Below are 16035 nucleotides of genomic sequence, written 5' to 3' on the forward strand. Positions count from 1 at the left end.
CTTTGGGTTTGCACTACTTCTACGTTGGTGTGCCTTGTAAAGCGTGGTGTTGACACGACATGCTGTCCACCACCATGAGCGATGAAGACGTTATTATGGTCCCACTGTTTGGTGTACCTAATGTACTGCCAAAATGAGAACATGAAATATTACTACAAGAGTTCAGTGTCTTGGCTACACTGATGAATTCTGATGGGAAAAGAACTGCAAATTGTGTCACTTGGTGTTGTACTTCTGTGGAAAGATATGGACTTTCAGAACAGCTGTGTGCAATCTAAAGTGCTACAACCATGATGCAATCCTTCCCTTTCCTATCCTAATTCTTGTCACATAGTGAAAATAATTTTTTGCTAACATTATTTATGTTCATGACTATACATATTTTTGATTCGCTGAACTCCAGTGCGAATACAGTTATGTCACTTGTCGATATGATTTTTACCATTATGTTTATTTATTGCAAAAATACCTAAGACATTTTTTCGATTTGTTTTCAAGTACAGTATGTGCACTCTTGTCTTTTATATTGTATATACATTTTTTTAGTAATTTATTTTAATGATATGTTCTGAATTACAGTGCATGTGCACTTATGTTGTGTGTTAATATATTTTCTACTGAACTTCAGTGCCTGTGCACTTTTCCCATTTTTCAATATGATTTGTACTCATTCTGTATATTCAGTACTTCAGTGCGTATGCACTTATGTCATTTGTTACTGATATGTTCTCAACTGCAGTGCATGTGCACTCATGCCACTTGTCAACATAATATTTTTGCCAGTCTGTCTATTTGTTCTGAATATGCTAAAGAATTTTTTTAGTGCCTGTGCACTTTGTTATCTGTCAAATAATTTGTATATACATTTTTCTGATGTACTACTATGTTTTGTACTCACATCCTGTCTTTGTCTGATATATTTTGTACTTAGTGCGTGTGCACAAAATTTAATTTATGTACTACATTTGAATATTCTGTAAATTGTAAAAAATTTCTTGCGATGGCAAGTCCAAATGACTCACCATCGCTGCCAAATTTTTGCCCCCCCAGTGGAGGGTTATGAAACACGTATGTAACATAGCAGCGATGGCGAGGCATTGTAGCATCTGTGACCAGAGAGTATGCGCTTGACCGCGCGAGTGTTGCGAGCGCTTCTCAGTCGGTCAGTATGTCGTTGCGAGTCTGCAGCTCTGTCTAGTTGAGAGCAGTACTCAGTTTGTTGTCGTTGAGAGCAGTTATGGAGTAGTCGTCATGCAGAGCGGTCGGTCAGTAGTAGCAGCCCAGTGCGGTTGTGTGATGTGGTCTGTCGGCAACACTGGTCAAGATGCTGAATGAGGTACATTGCTAATTAAGGTAATCATCAGATAATGTAAAGTTTATTTATTGTAATTAATTTCCAACAAGCGCCGCAATAATAATTTTGATTTCAAAGCATTTTACAAAAAAAATTCATTCCACTTCCCTTAAAGACAAATTTCAGTTAAATTACAAAAAAAAAAGGAATATTATTATTTGCAATGCAGTTCCTCCAAGCAGTGCGGAACAATAAGAGCAGAAATGTGACTAGCAGTTACAATGAGGTAAGAGTTTAATTCTGATTTATGCACAGGGCCAAAGACCGATATTTCGGTTTAATTGAATTTTCACTGCCACTGATTTCATTAGCACTGAATTGTTTTTCATTTTTTATTTGTGAGTCAGATTGCTAATTTTTGTTTAATTGTCATTGTCAGTAAATTTCATTACGGGAGGTTACACTTGGCTCCGATTTGTATTAAATATTGTCCTTTCTTTTAAAATTTTTGTGGGGAGGTTACAAGCTCACGTCAATCCGGGTTCGTAAAACGCGAAACCATTTGGTAATGTTTACCACAGCTGTACTCGTGACAAGAGAGTGTCTGCACCTCTCAAGGGCACTGAAGTGTGATCCGGAGATGAGATTAACACGTAGATTGCAAACATGGAATTGAATTTCAGAACTACGTATCACTGTATTTCGATTTAGAATCTCGTTGAGTACACTGGAATATGCAATTGGAATTATCGTGCATTGACGGAGACTAATGGGTTACGATTTCCCACAATACTGTTGTCACGGCGTACACACGCGACTGGAGCTTTGGCTTGGCCCACTTTAAAAGTATGCTCTGTTCTTCATCAGCGGCAGGATTAGCTTCCGTTTTGTTTTGCAAAGACGCAGTTATATTTCTTGCACGAAAGGACGTTTCTAAGGGAACCTGTAGTTTTCTTTCACTTCTATTCCGAGCTCAGCAGCGAACTGCAATAGCGAGTGACGTCGGCACGAGAGTTTCCTGCAGCACATTCCTGTCTTCTGGTATCACGAGGTCTCAAAACGACGTCGTCCTTATACGTAAAACACAGCCGATATCGGTAATTTCGAAATTTGTCTGTGCCCGTACCTCTTCAAACTGATGTCCGCATATAACTACGAAAACCAGTTATGTTTTTGTGAAAAAAGCTAACGCACTCCAGAGAACAAGACGGGCTGCATGTCGTGCAGACAAATATGGCCGCCGATATGCGGCAGTCTGTGTCGGCAGCCTTTAGTGCGCCCCGCGAATACGGCACGGCGCTGCTTTCAGCTGCAGGGACAACCTGTGTGCGCCTCACGCCGCCCTGCACGGCGCGTAGAGCAGCCACCAACGACGCTCTTAAAGCCCAACTCCAGAAAATAAGCTGCTTATGTATGAGCAGTAATGAAGAGGAGATGAGGTTATTGCAACATTTTCAACATTTCGTGGCTCTGTCAGCAACTGCATAAATATTAATTTGAAATTAACAACAGCCTCAGTTGCAATGTTTACGTAGATTTACCTAGGTTTCAGTTGGGACAACCCAACCATCTTCAGAATAAAAGGAACTACGATTTGTCCATACAGGGCAACGTCAGAAACTAAAAACTATAATACAGAAATACGTCGCCACGTTGTAATAACTTACCCGGGAAACAGCCACGCCCCCACTCCGCGACCGCAGTACGGCAGCAACGGACGTTGTGCTGGTACTGTCCACAGCCTCGAGAGCGCATGCGCGACACTGTGTGTTGACACTCTACCAACGTGTACTCCTGAACTTAAAGTTTTATGAACAGCCAGGTGCGGCTAACGAAATTGAAGTACACGTTGTCCTGTAAGGAGCACAGATATACCGACTGTCTTAACATTTGTAATAATTTGTTGGACGTCAGAAGTGAAGGGACCAATGCGTTTACTATTTTAAGCCAACCTAGCATATTTGAGCTAAACATCGAACTTGACCGCATGGGGATAACTACGGGTTTGAAATACCGGATGATCCCAGCTATTCGGCAAAACGGGAGTGCTAAAACATGTTGATTACTCCCTACGATTATGGCGGATGGAAGGAATAACGGTTGAACACCTTCAAAAAAGTTTCTGCTTCGCAGCTGCAGCTCGTCGTTAAGAAGGTTATTTTTTGTCATGTAGTACGTGAACTTCGCAATGCAAGAGCTGAGTATTATTCGGAGGGTTGGGTGCGTGAGCCGTTTGCACCAAGTGTTCAGCGAATGTCGAACCACGCTTCCCATCCGCAACTTTAGTAGGGATAGGCTCCTTGTATCTCGTTAGTAAGGCTCTTCCTGTTTGGCCGATGTAAAATTTCGGACAATTGCCACATGCAATCTTGTAAACTCCAGATAATGACAATTTAGGCTTTTTTAAAATGTCAATCAGGTTCTTCTGCAGCCTAGTATTAGTAGGCAAAATTGTCTCTAACTCCGGGTTCTTTAGAAGACGCCCTATTTAATATGAAACTTTATGAAGGGGCCAACTTCTGGCATGATACCTAATGTGCAACTTTTAGTTCCATTATTATTTACTTTCCTGTCTTAGAGCCGTCTCTTCATTTCAAGCTCGTAACCGTTATTTCGCGCTGTTGTTTCCAGGTTTGCCAGTTCGTGTTCCAAGGCTTCTGCGGATAGGGGAATGGATATCGCTCTATGCATACTAGAGTGAAAAAGTGCCATTTTATGCGCCAGCGGGTGTGCAGAATCGGCAGGTATGACAATTTTTTCAGCCTATGCTTCCTGGAGATGAAGATGTCATTCAAAGTGATCATCTACTATAGATAACGTAAGATATAAGTAGTTCAACGTCCTACTGGGTGACGTGTTTTCAAGACTAAAAATAATTTTCTCGTGGAGATCGTTAAACAGCACAAGTATCTGATCTATGTCTTCTTGGGACGAGTCGATTACCAAGAGAATATCATCCACGTATCTTGCATTAACTTTTTCTCCGCTATCTCTAAATTACTAACAAAAAATTTAGATTCTATCGTATCCATGAATATATCGGAAAGAATCCCTGCTAGAGGGCTACCCATTGCTAACCCGTACGGTTGTGAGTCAATTTTGTCATTAAAACAAAAATGACTATTTCAAAACAATGCGTAGGAGATTCATGAGCACATCAATTTCAATATCTGACAATTTCTTATGGAAGTGTAAGTCCGATCTACAGGTACGTTGGTACGGAGGCTGGAAACCTCAAAGGGGGCCAGCTCGGATGTGGCATGGCAGATTACATTATTCAGTTTATTTACCATTCGACAGAATTTCTGAAAGTAATTTTTCTGGAAAGCGAAGTTGTCCTTAATTTTGTAATGTAAACAGACAGCCAGCTTATGGTACGTACTGTTTGTAGTGTCCACGATCGGACGTATCGGATGGAAGTTTTTGTGAAATACGAATTGACTCGTTAGTATGGGCGGCTTCGGTTTCATATTCAGGAGTCATTACTTTTGAAACACTCCTATTACTTTATTAGTGTTCTGCAAACCTGTTCTTATCTCTTTATGTAACGCTTGAGTAGGATCTGATTCGATGGAAGTAATGCCATTTTGATCGAAAAATGGCTGTTTTATCTATGTAATCCGCTTTGGAAGCTATAATTAACGAGTTCCCGTTATCGGCTTTCGTAATTAGGGCGCTATTATTCTCCAGTTTACGATTAATACTTTTCACGGTTCTATAACGTAAAGCTTTGATTGAGCGACAGATCATTCATTTTCTAAGATTTTACAGGATTATTAGCCAAACCGCGTTTGAACATTCTTTGGCGTTTTGGTACACTCCAAACCTAATTTAAGGCCTACTGTGAAATTGTCTACCAAGTGTGGTTCTTTAATCGCAGGTGCGATATTGAATTTCAGCGCTTTGGACAGTAACTGCGTATTAGCTGTTGAAAACATTATACAAGTTTTACTAATAACACGTTCACAGAACGTGGGTTTAGAACTGTGTTATTGGAACATCCTTGTTGGTTACCTCTGATAACACCCTTGGACAAATTTGACGTTTTTTCGCATGCCTTGTAGCGTGTTTCTCCTTTCTGTTTGGCAATGACATCAGTGGCCTGTGCCCAAAAATCATCTATTTGATAATTGGAAGACTTCGAATAGTGCATCAATATTTCAAGATACAACAAATAAGCTTTCTCGTTTAATTAATCTTTCTTTGTATGCAATTCCACAACCACAATTCTGTTATTGAGGATCTGAGCTATGAATTTCTTTTTGAAAGTAGGCGATTCGTAATATTTTCCTACATAATTTCAAGTACTAGCATGGCCATTTCATTTATTAACAAGTGTAAACAGAATAACGTGACCCCGAAGTTTGTCAGCGGATATTCCGTGCCGCAAAACACAATCGTTCTTTCCGTTGAACGGACAGCACGGCTCTTATCAGAGACCCATCTGAGAAGAAATTCGCATGTTCTAGGTCAAAATGCGAGTAGATTTTTGTTTTGTAGAAAATCTTCACATCCCCCCCTTGGCCCCCCCCCCCCGCCACCACAGAGATAAAACGCGACGTTGCTAAGGCGGTAATGAACGGAAGAATTTCGGAACACTGACTGCTTCTAGCAGGGAGGAGAGGTGGTGAGCCCCACACAGCGTATCCCAGACCGACTCGTGTTCACGGTCTCTGCAGCAGTGTCCGCAGTCCGTGGTTAGCGTCCCAGGTTCGATCCCCGACAGAGTCGCTAATTTCCTTCTCTTGGGGTCTGGGTGTTTGCGCCGCCCGCGTAACTTCGGGTCATCTCCACCGCCGAGCAGATCGGCCAAGCTGAAGGAAACGTTCTTCTGCCTAAAATCTTCCTGTGGCGTACAGATTTTTTACGCGGCAATGTTTTCCGGCTCAGCGTGAAACATCTTTCAAACGATATGAAGCACACAAAATGCACCGTCATGAATGTACCTGTATACCCTCCATAACCGTAATACGTTACGGTGCTCTTGTTCAACAGACTTCTCGTGTATCAATCAAATCTAAACCTAAAGCACCACAAAATTAATATCGTGATGGGGCATGCAGTAAAACTACGTAACCACGTACAGATCCAAACCTGAGACGACTTTGCGGAATATGGAGGAAGGTACTTTGTTCACCGAAGCCGTTCTTCGCTGCGCCGTGACGTCAGTCTCGCTGCTGCCCCCCCCCCCCCCTTCCTACCTCTGTGTTTCTCACTGCAGCCGGTTTCCACCAGCCTCGCCGCGTGACGTCACCCGCTGACCCTGGACTGGCGACTCGGGAGTTGTCTGCACTGCGCGGACGCCCGCTTCCTGCCCAGAAACCGCTGTTCCGCAGCGCCAGCGCGTCTCCTCGGAGCTTCCAGGCTTGCAGCGAAATGACGACGACGACGAGAAAAATCGAGAAAGTGCGGCCAATACAGACGCCTTACCGAGGATCACCCTGCCCACGCGCCATTCGTGGGCGGAAGAGGAACCTAAATTTTTCCTGCCTGTTCCCTTGTGCTGCGCCGAGTACGATGGCCGGAACTTATTTTGTGGCGGCTGTTTTTTTGCAGTAACCCTTGTATATTTGGGCTGGTCACTTTTAACAGTTCCCAGTAAGTGGCTGTTGTCTGCGCTCCGATTCGTTGATGCAGAGGAGACTGACCGGTCGCCGTATTCGGTTTTATACTAACGGAGCACTGGTGCCCCATTTTGTGGCTTTGTATTGAACAAAGAGCAAGGAAAAAAATCCCTCGAAATCCCTTAGTTAAATATACGAATTCTTACAATATAACCGCGCAAAATATCGCTGTATGACGTCATCCCCGCAAGCTGCACTTACTTTAGGTTCAAATACCAAGTTTAATTTCTCACGCTTCAAACTAAGCACAGTAAGAAACTAACTACAGTAAGGTCCGCACTGTGGATCACCACACAAAAACTGTCAAGAGTTGACGCCATCGTTTTCTTTAGTCCTGTCTGAAATATTTCGGTCGAGAAAAGTCACGTTAATAAAGTTTTGCGTGAGTTTATAAAAAACTGTACCGTTCATCATGTAATGAATATATTTTTAAAGCACCTACATGAAAGAGGCTACAAAGATGGTAGTAATTCTCTTTTAGCCAATTTAGAGACTAACCGTCCATAGATATATTTTTCATGTTTTACGTCCGTCGAGGTGGTAACGATTATCTGCATATTTTTATGTAAATAAGTAACAAAGAGGAAATCATTTGTATACGCGGTAAGTATAAAGAAATACGCAACATTAATTTCTGTAGGAGAAAAAGAAAGAGAAACAGCTGTTTGAAACTCATAGATAAGGAGACAAAAATCCCTGACTTGCCGGTCGTCTTGTTTCCTTGGAGTTTGCAAAATTTACACGACAGAAGAAAGAAGGCATGAAGGTCGGTGGCATATTTTGATAAACAGTAAGGAGAACGACATTTGCTATCAGCAGATTTGCCCAAGTATTAAGCATTTTAATCGTAAATAAACGAGAGACGGAATTATTCGTGAGTGGTAACGAAAATTCATTGTATCAGCTGTGCAACTCAGAGACAAGCAAAGGTCCTGCAGTGCTTTATAGAGGGCGTTACTTCACCTACTGTGGCATTTCGTAACTTGTAATCGCAGTTTTACGTACGGAAAGGAACGACGCTTCAGTGGTACTATAAATGAACTAAGGGTAGGTAGGGCGTGAATTACAAGTTAATGACCAGCAACACTGATAGCTCACCATACACTAGGTATTTACGCGTTAGAAAGCACTTGTGTATAAAATTCTCAGCATTATTTTGAAAGAAGAATAAAGCCATTGGTGCAGTGGTTTTCCGTACTTGGCTCTCCACATAACGAACTTCTACATCCAATTTTAGAATTCAAACACTTACACTCGACGTATTAACGATACCTGCGTCTTTGTATACGTCAGTTACACGCGGAACTGCATCGGTAACATGTACGTACATAATTAACTTGTGTACCACAGAGGAGTAATATGGGTTCAGTAGAAGTAGGCATATACTCATCATTTACGTACATTATCTTTCACTGCTTACGGAAAGATTCGCGACACTAAGGTACACAGTGTATGTACTGGGATTAAAGTCAGCACTTGAAGTGTAACCAAGCGTGTTCAGAAAGTACCAGATTCTGTGAATTAAATATTAGGCGCTGCAGTGATTAATTGTAAGGGCACAGAAGTACTTTGATGGTTAACATTTCGCACGTGTTCTTGGAGGCACATTACGTGTACAGATATTATGTACGTTATTGAAATAATCCGTAAATGCAATGCTGTCAACCAGACTGACTAAGAATTTAAAGAATTCCATGCCTTGTGTAAAATGAGCAAGGGGATCGAGATCATGAGTTGGGCTGCTCAGCACCGTACTGGTGCAGGAACTAAGGACGACGGGTAAGAGGCGGAACAGACGATTCACTCGTTTCCAGAATTCGAATTTTTCCGCAGTATTAGATGTACGAATATGATTGCATGCCATTACGAATTCAGCGCCTTGCCAAAATGCCGACAAGGCAAGACTTTTCATGTGTTGGAACATGCGAGGTATTTGACCAAATATGGCAGCTGCAAAAAACCGTGTAAGGGGTGGGGGGGGGGGGGGGGGGGCTGAACGAGATTTCTGTACGCAGTCCACACAAGTCAACAGCACGCAGAAGCCACGAACTCGGAACACCGCAGCAAAGTGTGTGGAAGACAGTGCGTCGGCGGTCACACTCCAAACCGTACCGTCCGGATCCCTTACAACAATTAAAAGCGGACTGTTACGGCAGGCGCCTCCACATTTGCAACACATTGGAGGCATCAATTGAGGATGGACATTTCGCCACCACGCTGATATTCAGCGACAAAGCAACTAACACTTTTCTGAAAAAGTTTATCTCCGCAATGTGAGAGTGTGCCGTACTGAAAAACCTCACGTGATTTCGGCGCATGAAGGAGATTCGCCGAGGGTTAATGTATCCTGGGCTGTGTGACAGGCGAAGCTGAATGGGCCGTTTTAATACTGTGAGACAACTGTGGCGGGTACATCTTACCTCGATATGTTGCAGTTGTGGTTGTTTCGACTACTCATTCCTTCAGGGAGCATCGATGTTTGTTGCTACCTAAACGACGAAATTTCGCATCGCTGGATTGGCCGTAGGCGGTTAACGCAAGTACTGATCAGCTTGCAAAAGCACTTAACAATGGATGCTTGAAAATCTGAAACTGGTCACGGGTTTGTGTAATTAAACTGTGTGTGTGTGTGTGTCGTAATTGCGGTTGGCTCCTATATTGAAGTTATAATGTTTATAATTCTACTACAGCCCTATTTCTCTAAATGTTTATTTTCGAAAATCTAGCGATTAAAATAGGGTTTCATTGCACTGTGGCTGACTCAAATGAACTTTAAATAATAGCAGAAGGCCACTCGATCACTGACTACACAAAGTAGAGGCCATACTGGATGTTACCGAGAACTCGCGTCACAGGTATGTATGCACGATGATCTTCAGAGCCATTTTGTTTCTTTTTAGACCAGTCGGCCAATGGGCTTGCGAAAATTTGAAAGGGCGCGAGACACAGGAACGTAACAGTGAGACGCAGTACAAAAAACAGACAAAAAAAAACCGTGGACGGGAGAGAGCGCGGTCTGCGCCCGTCCGGAGAGTGGGGGCTGCCGCTGTCTGCCGTGCTCACGTGTCGGCTGGCCGGCCGGCTGCACAGGTGTGGACCTGACCTGCCCCCACACCAGGGGCAAGCGGCGCCCAGCACTGAACCCGCCGATTCCAACTGTGCCTCACCAACACGGACGTACGACACTCTTCGAAAGCTAACATGCGTGAAGTACGTGCCACACAAAAATTGTTACTGTAGCATTCCATTTCTTTGCCTCCGCCGAGTGACAACCATACTGTAACCTGACAACGTGTACCAGAACTCTGGCTATGCAACGGATCACTTTTCCACCACAACTCACTTTACAGAAAATAATATAGCAGCCACGCGTTCTGCTGTATCCGCGAGTGTGTGTGACGTCACGCAGCACACCATTGCGCCACGGGTCAATGTCGACGGCCGCTATCAGCAGCTGCGAGCTGCTCCAGTTTAGGCAGCCGCCTGTACTGGAAATACGGGTACTTGCAGAGCCTTGATGCTTTGAGAAAAGTGAAACACACGACGGAAGTCTGAGAAAACTGCAGATTTTTTTAACTGATTAACTACTGAATGGTGCATCACCAAATGGACCACCAAGGCGACAGCGAAATTTTCGCGAACCGTTTTTTTTTTTTCTTCATCTGAGACACTGAAGTACCGGGTGCTCATAAGTAAAATGCAGCTACTGACCCAAGTCCACTGTGGTCTGTGAGTATGGTAAGGCAGCGAAACACTGTAGACATGCTAATGCGTTAACGCGAAACCACTTGGCGCCGGAGGAAATCAATTCCAATGTTGGTTAGCAGGTGCGAATCTGCCACTGTGCAACACCTCGCGGGAGTCTCCGGTGCTCACACTGAACAAGTTCAGCAAGTGGCGGTTAATAATATCGACATTCTGCCTTTCTCACTTGTTTGTGCCTTCCTGTCCACATTCCGTTCCCAATGCATTAGATATCGGAACATTTCTTTCCAGTGTAAATCGGTTCCGCAAGGGCGCATTAGCATACCAAGTTTCGCCGCCATACAGCAGTTACAGCCCACGATGGACCTCTGTGAGTGGCTCTTCAGATTACAAGCACACAGTGGTACAGCGAATGACGGACATTTGCCACGCTGGACATTTGCCACACTTGCCCCTTCGCCAGGTAGCTTGACTAGCGATCCCTCAGGTTAGGGACGCCCTTCCTCGTACTACTTCTGTCCGCTTTCGAACCGCCGTATTCACATCTTACTCGATGCAACCAGTACGTAAGGGGCAAATACAGAGCTGCTTCTCCGAAATCGAAACATTTATAACATTTGGGAAACGAAAGCAATACCGACGACTAAGTCAGTATGTGATTAGTTGTGCCAAGTATAAATACAGATCCCTCTATCTGTACGGGCCGGCCGGTGTGGCCGTGCGGTTAAAGGCGCTCCAGTCTGGAACCGCGTAACCGCTACGGTCGCAGGTTCGAATCCTGCCTCGGGCATGGATGTGTGTGATGTCCTTAGGTTAGTTAGGTTCAATTAGTTCTAACTTCTAGGGGACTGATGACCACAGATGTTAAGTCCCATAGTGCTCAGAGCCATTTGAACCATTTTTTTTTGTCTGTACGGTAGCTTCCTTTCACGATTACTTATTGAGATAGAAACTGTCTATTGCCATGGGAACAACAAGAACGGAAAGATGTAAGAGAGAGTGCGAATGTACGCTAATCATTTCTTTTTGGTCACTGCAATGTGCCTACTTTAATTACTACAACTGCATGCCCAAAAGACAATAAGGAAAGAAGAAATGGGTATGTGAACGTTTGAAAAGAAGAACGACATACTCCATATTAATTTACTCTCTAAAATCCGGTATCTCTTGCGGCGAAACATTAGTTAATAAAGTGTAGCGGGACAATGTTCAAAACATGACTGAAAATACGCTACTAAATAGAGATAAGAACTTCTATGATTGACATGTCATCCAAAGTCTACGTACATTTTTAAAAATGCTAGAGATAAGGAACTGTGGTAATACAGAATGCTATGCTTGTAACGTACGTTGTTCTACATTGTTTAGCTCTGGTATTTACAGAGTCACAGAAAACATCCTAGGTTTTGGAGGGAAAAACCGTAATTGTAATGATCTCCACTAAAACAGAAACAAGAAGCACAACGTAAGGAAAAATAATGTAATGCCTGTTCCAACTCACAAGTGACATTGAAGCAGATAGTTCCTGTCACTTAGGGTGGGCAGCGGTTATATTCGACAACCTGAATAAATTAATAACTGGCTCCTTTTGCCGACCCCCTGTCTCATATGAAACAGTTGCTGGACAGTTCAAAGACAACTTGAGCCTCATCACAAATAGGTACGCTACTCATACAATTATAGTTGGTAGCGACTTCAATCTACCTTCCATATGTTGTCAAAAGTTCATTTTCAGACCCTATACAAAACAACTTTTGTAATTGTTCTAAATGGTCTCTTTAAATTATTTTGAACAATTAGTTCACGAGACCATTCATATTGGAAATGGTTACGAAAACACACTTGACCTCTTAGCCACAAATAATCCCGAGCATCCCGACGGATACGGGGATTAGTGAACACACAGTCGTAGCGAGGCTCAATTCCGTAAAAAAGAAATTCACCAAAACTAAACGCGAAATATATCTATTTATAAAAGCTGCTAAAAATTCGGTAGACTTCTTTCTAAGAGACACTCCCCAATCCTTGCAAACTAAGTAAGTGAAGACCATATGAGGCTTAAAGTTCAAAGAAATGTTATCAACAGCACTCGAGAGATTCGTACCAAATAAATTAATAAGAGACGGAACTGACACCCCATGTTACACAAATGTGGCGGAAACTCGAAAGAGATTCCAGCGGAAAGGCTCAGTAAGTACCTTTACTACGCGGGGGGGGGGGGGGGGGGGGGGGTGAGGAGGAGGGGGAGACAAGGGACCCAGCCCTTCGGAGCAGCTAAAGTCGTGGCAAATGTCCGCACACCGGCACAGCACGGTTCCTCCTGCACGCAGGTCACCCTCAGCCACGTGTCAGGGCGACACCCTCGCCACCGTCTCCACGTTGAGTCACGTTTACTGCCAGCCCAAGTATCATGTGAGACACCACAGTGAGAAATTTTATGCAGCTATCACATATTTTACTGGTGGACAGAACACCTAATGAACTGAAAGCACCCGGAAACTCTGTACACATTCCCAAGTCACGAGTGACCTTACTCCCTTATTACTGGATATCTGTGTGTGACCTAAAGAGCTGATTCCACACAATCGCGATTAAATGGAGGCCTTTTTAGGAAACTGTTTTGGCTGCCGCTGCTGTTCATCCGTGAACGCCACAGTTTTCTACAATTCAGCAAATCTTATCTATACGTTTTGAACAGGTCTTTAATATGGAGTGCATGAATTGCGTTGTACATTTTGTGATAGGCGAGTATAAATACGAAAACCACCACACAGTTCCACGTCACAGAAGTGAAGGGCATTTACAGCACTGATTCCGGGTTGCTTTTTATACATAAAATTCGTTCAACTTTTATCAAATCATCCTGTCCCTCACGTGCGACGACAGTCACTTTTCCGTGACGTCACACGTTCTGTGCTGCCATCGGATGAGGGGAGCACACTGAACAGTCGTCGTGTTGATCTACCTGTTTCCGAAGAAAAAATTGTCAATTTCATGATTTTGGTATTCAAATTTGGGTTTTACGACGATGTGCAGTCTAACTGCCACATGGCATTTTTGAACTCTTCAAGACGGGTCGTCTTCAGTACTTTGTCATGCCGAAGTGTCTGTAAATGCGACGTCAGTGGCCACCCACGATTCCGAAACTGTGACTTACCATCAATAACGGGTAAGGCTTCTGTAACAGTATCTGGCTAAACGAAATAATGTTTACTGTAGGTTTCTGTCAAACATAATTACCAAATGCCCCCACAAATGTTATAATTTTGACGTGATTCAGCCCTCTGACGGAAACTAACAACAAATCTATCTCGATTCTCGCAACTGTTGGACTGAAAATGGCACAAATTAAATCTAGGTTCTGCCGCCATTAGTGCCTGCTCATAGACATCTACACTGCACTTTAATCGTGTAATTTGAACGTGAAATGAAGCTGGTAAGTGACGGCGTCAGAATCACCGACATTCATTCCTCCCTCACATAATATGCGACTGAAGCGCAGGCCGCACAGAACACGGCGAGTCTCACAGATCGCTGACGCGTTGCTTTGTCGACACACCGGGCTCTCTCATCAGACAAATAGTAACACGAGAACATCCAAACAAAGCGATGCAGCGTTGTAGAGTGCTAAAAATAATTTCATCAGCAAATCACAAACGAGGAGACGTGACAGAGCATTAAAAATTCGAAATGTTTATTTCGTGAAGCACAAACATTACGATAAATTCTCAAGAATTCGCCAACTACTACGCAAATGGTCGCCTGTTTGTAATGAGGGTGTTGGGGAAAGCTACAGATTGCTCGTTGACCATAACCTTAATTCCAGGAAATTGTGAAAATACGGAAATGAACGCGAGTCCTGCGTCTCATCGCCACAAGCGTGTCGGCGTGACGCCACGAGTTGTGATTCGCGAACGGATTTCAGGATCCGCAACGCCCGCGCACGAAACAGCTTCCGACGTCTCATTACTTTGCAGACGAGTTTACGTGTGTAACATCTGACGTTAAGCATGTAAGCGAGATAAAGTTTACAAACGGTTTGAAATTGTTCTTAATGTGTGCTCGAAAGCAAGTGCTCATTCTGAAATACTGGGTGAACACAGTCTGGCTAATTTGCGCTGCTTTTTAAAGAAAATCCCGTTTATCGCGCGTCTAAATTTTTGACACGTCATGTCTACTGAAGTGTGGGCCGTACGACTATGTAATTTTGCAGATACCCTACGGGGTGTGGGGATACTGTCTGTAAACTGCGTCGCGAATAGCTAGCTACTGATGAACTACAACGATACGTCTGATGCCTAAGTTGACTCCATGAACAGTGACAACGTGGCCGGGGGAGGGAGCGAAAAAATCTCTTCAGTTCTCGTAGACTTGCGTGCAGTTTCTTGGAAGTCGGTAACTGCCCTCATTCTGAAATACTGTCTGACTAAAGTCCGCGTATTTCGGCGCCCTTAGTCACGTTACCTCGCGACGCGCAATGTTTCCAACTGCGGTACTTCTCTTACTGTGTGAAAGCCGTAATTTAAGATTATACTTCTGAATGAGTACATCACGACAACATTTTAGATGTCTGAATTCGGCCACATTACGCGAAACATTAAAAAATAAATTTCTGCCACGCCTGCAAGCCGCTACACGCCTTGTCTCACTAAAACTCGCTTACTGCAAAGTTCTGCGTTTGATGGTTTTCGTAAACTTGCGTCCTACGAACATAAACAAGAACGCGAGGTTTTCATTTTAAATGCCTGTTGTACGTGAATTCTGTGGAAATATACACTGGCACATCAAAACACTAGCCGACTGAATGTGGCGTTATTTTCCATTCGTTCCACGTTCTTCTCGCTCAACTTTTCATAGACTGGAGCAAGGCAATAAGTAACGACCAATAAATCACTGAACACTCAAGACGGTAATTTAACACACTGTTTGCCACCCCCTTTGTTCGTAGCGGTCGTAATTTTTCAAAGTAAGACAAAGTATTTGACAAGAGCAGTAAGTGTGTTACGCGACAAACGGCACACAAAAGGGTGCAGAACACCCGCCGCTCCCATAAATTCCAGTAGACGCCAGCTGCCTGCCTTACCTTTCTGTGGTATTCCCGTGCAGACACAAGATACACAAGCTCTGTCTGGGTAGGCAGGACAACGTGGCACGCTGCTTCCCTCCAGGCTGCTGCGTCACAACTGGGCCGCACAGACAGCCGGCTGCCCCCTCCCCCCCACCCCCAGCGCTGACGTCACGGGGCGGCGTTGCCAGCTGCCGCGGCAGGCGAGGGAACTGCTGCAGCAGTGCCAGCGGGGCGTCTACGTCGGTGTCGGCACTGCCGGACCGCCTGCGTCCCATCCACGCCACAGTCCGTTATCTCGAACCGCGCTATACAGCTGGCAACACACGCCCCCTTCGCCTGGCGCC

At 44.0% G+C, this 16035-nt stretch overlaps 1 protein-coding gene across 1 annotated transcript in view; it reads right to left on the reverse strand.

Annotated features, from left to right (window-relative positions):
• The window catches only part of LOC124720311 (ankyrin-3-like), a 53365-nt gene extending 37571 nt beyond the window's left edge, over positions 1-15794 (reverse strand). The window contains exon 1 of the mRNA XM_047245618.1: positions 15707-15794. The gene's annotated coding sequence lies outside the window, so the exon portion shown is untranslated. The remainder of the gene's footprint in view (positions 1-15706) is intronic.
• Between the last annotated feature and the right edge of the window lie 241 nt (positions 15795-16035).

The sequence above is a fragment of the Schistocerca piceifrons genome, chromosome 11 (genome assembly GCF_021461385.2).
Source record: "Schistocerca piceifrons isolate TAMUIC-IGC-003096 chromosome 11, iqSchPice1.1, whole genome shotgun sequence".
NCBI classification, from domain to species: domain Eukaryota; kingdom Metazoa; phylum Arthropoda; class Insecta; order Orthoptera; family Acrididae; genus Schistocerca; species Schistocerca piceifrons.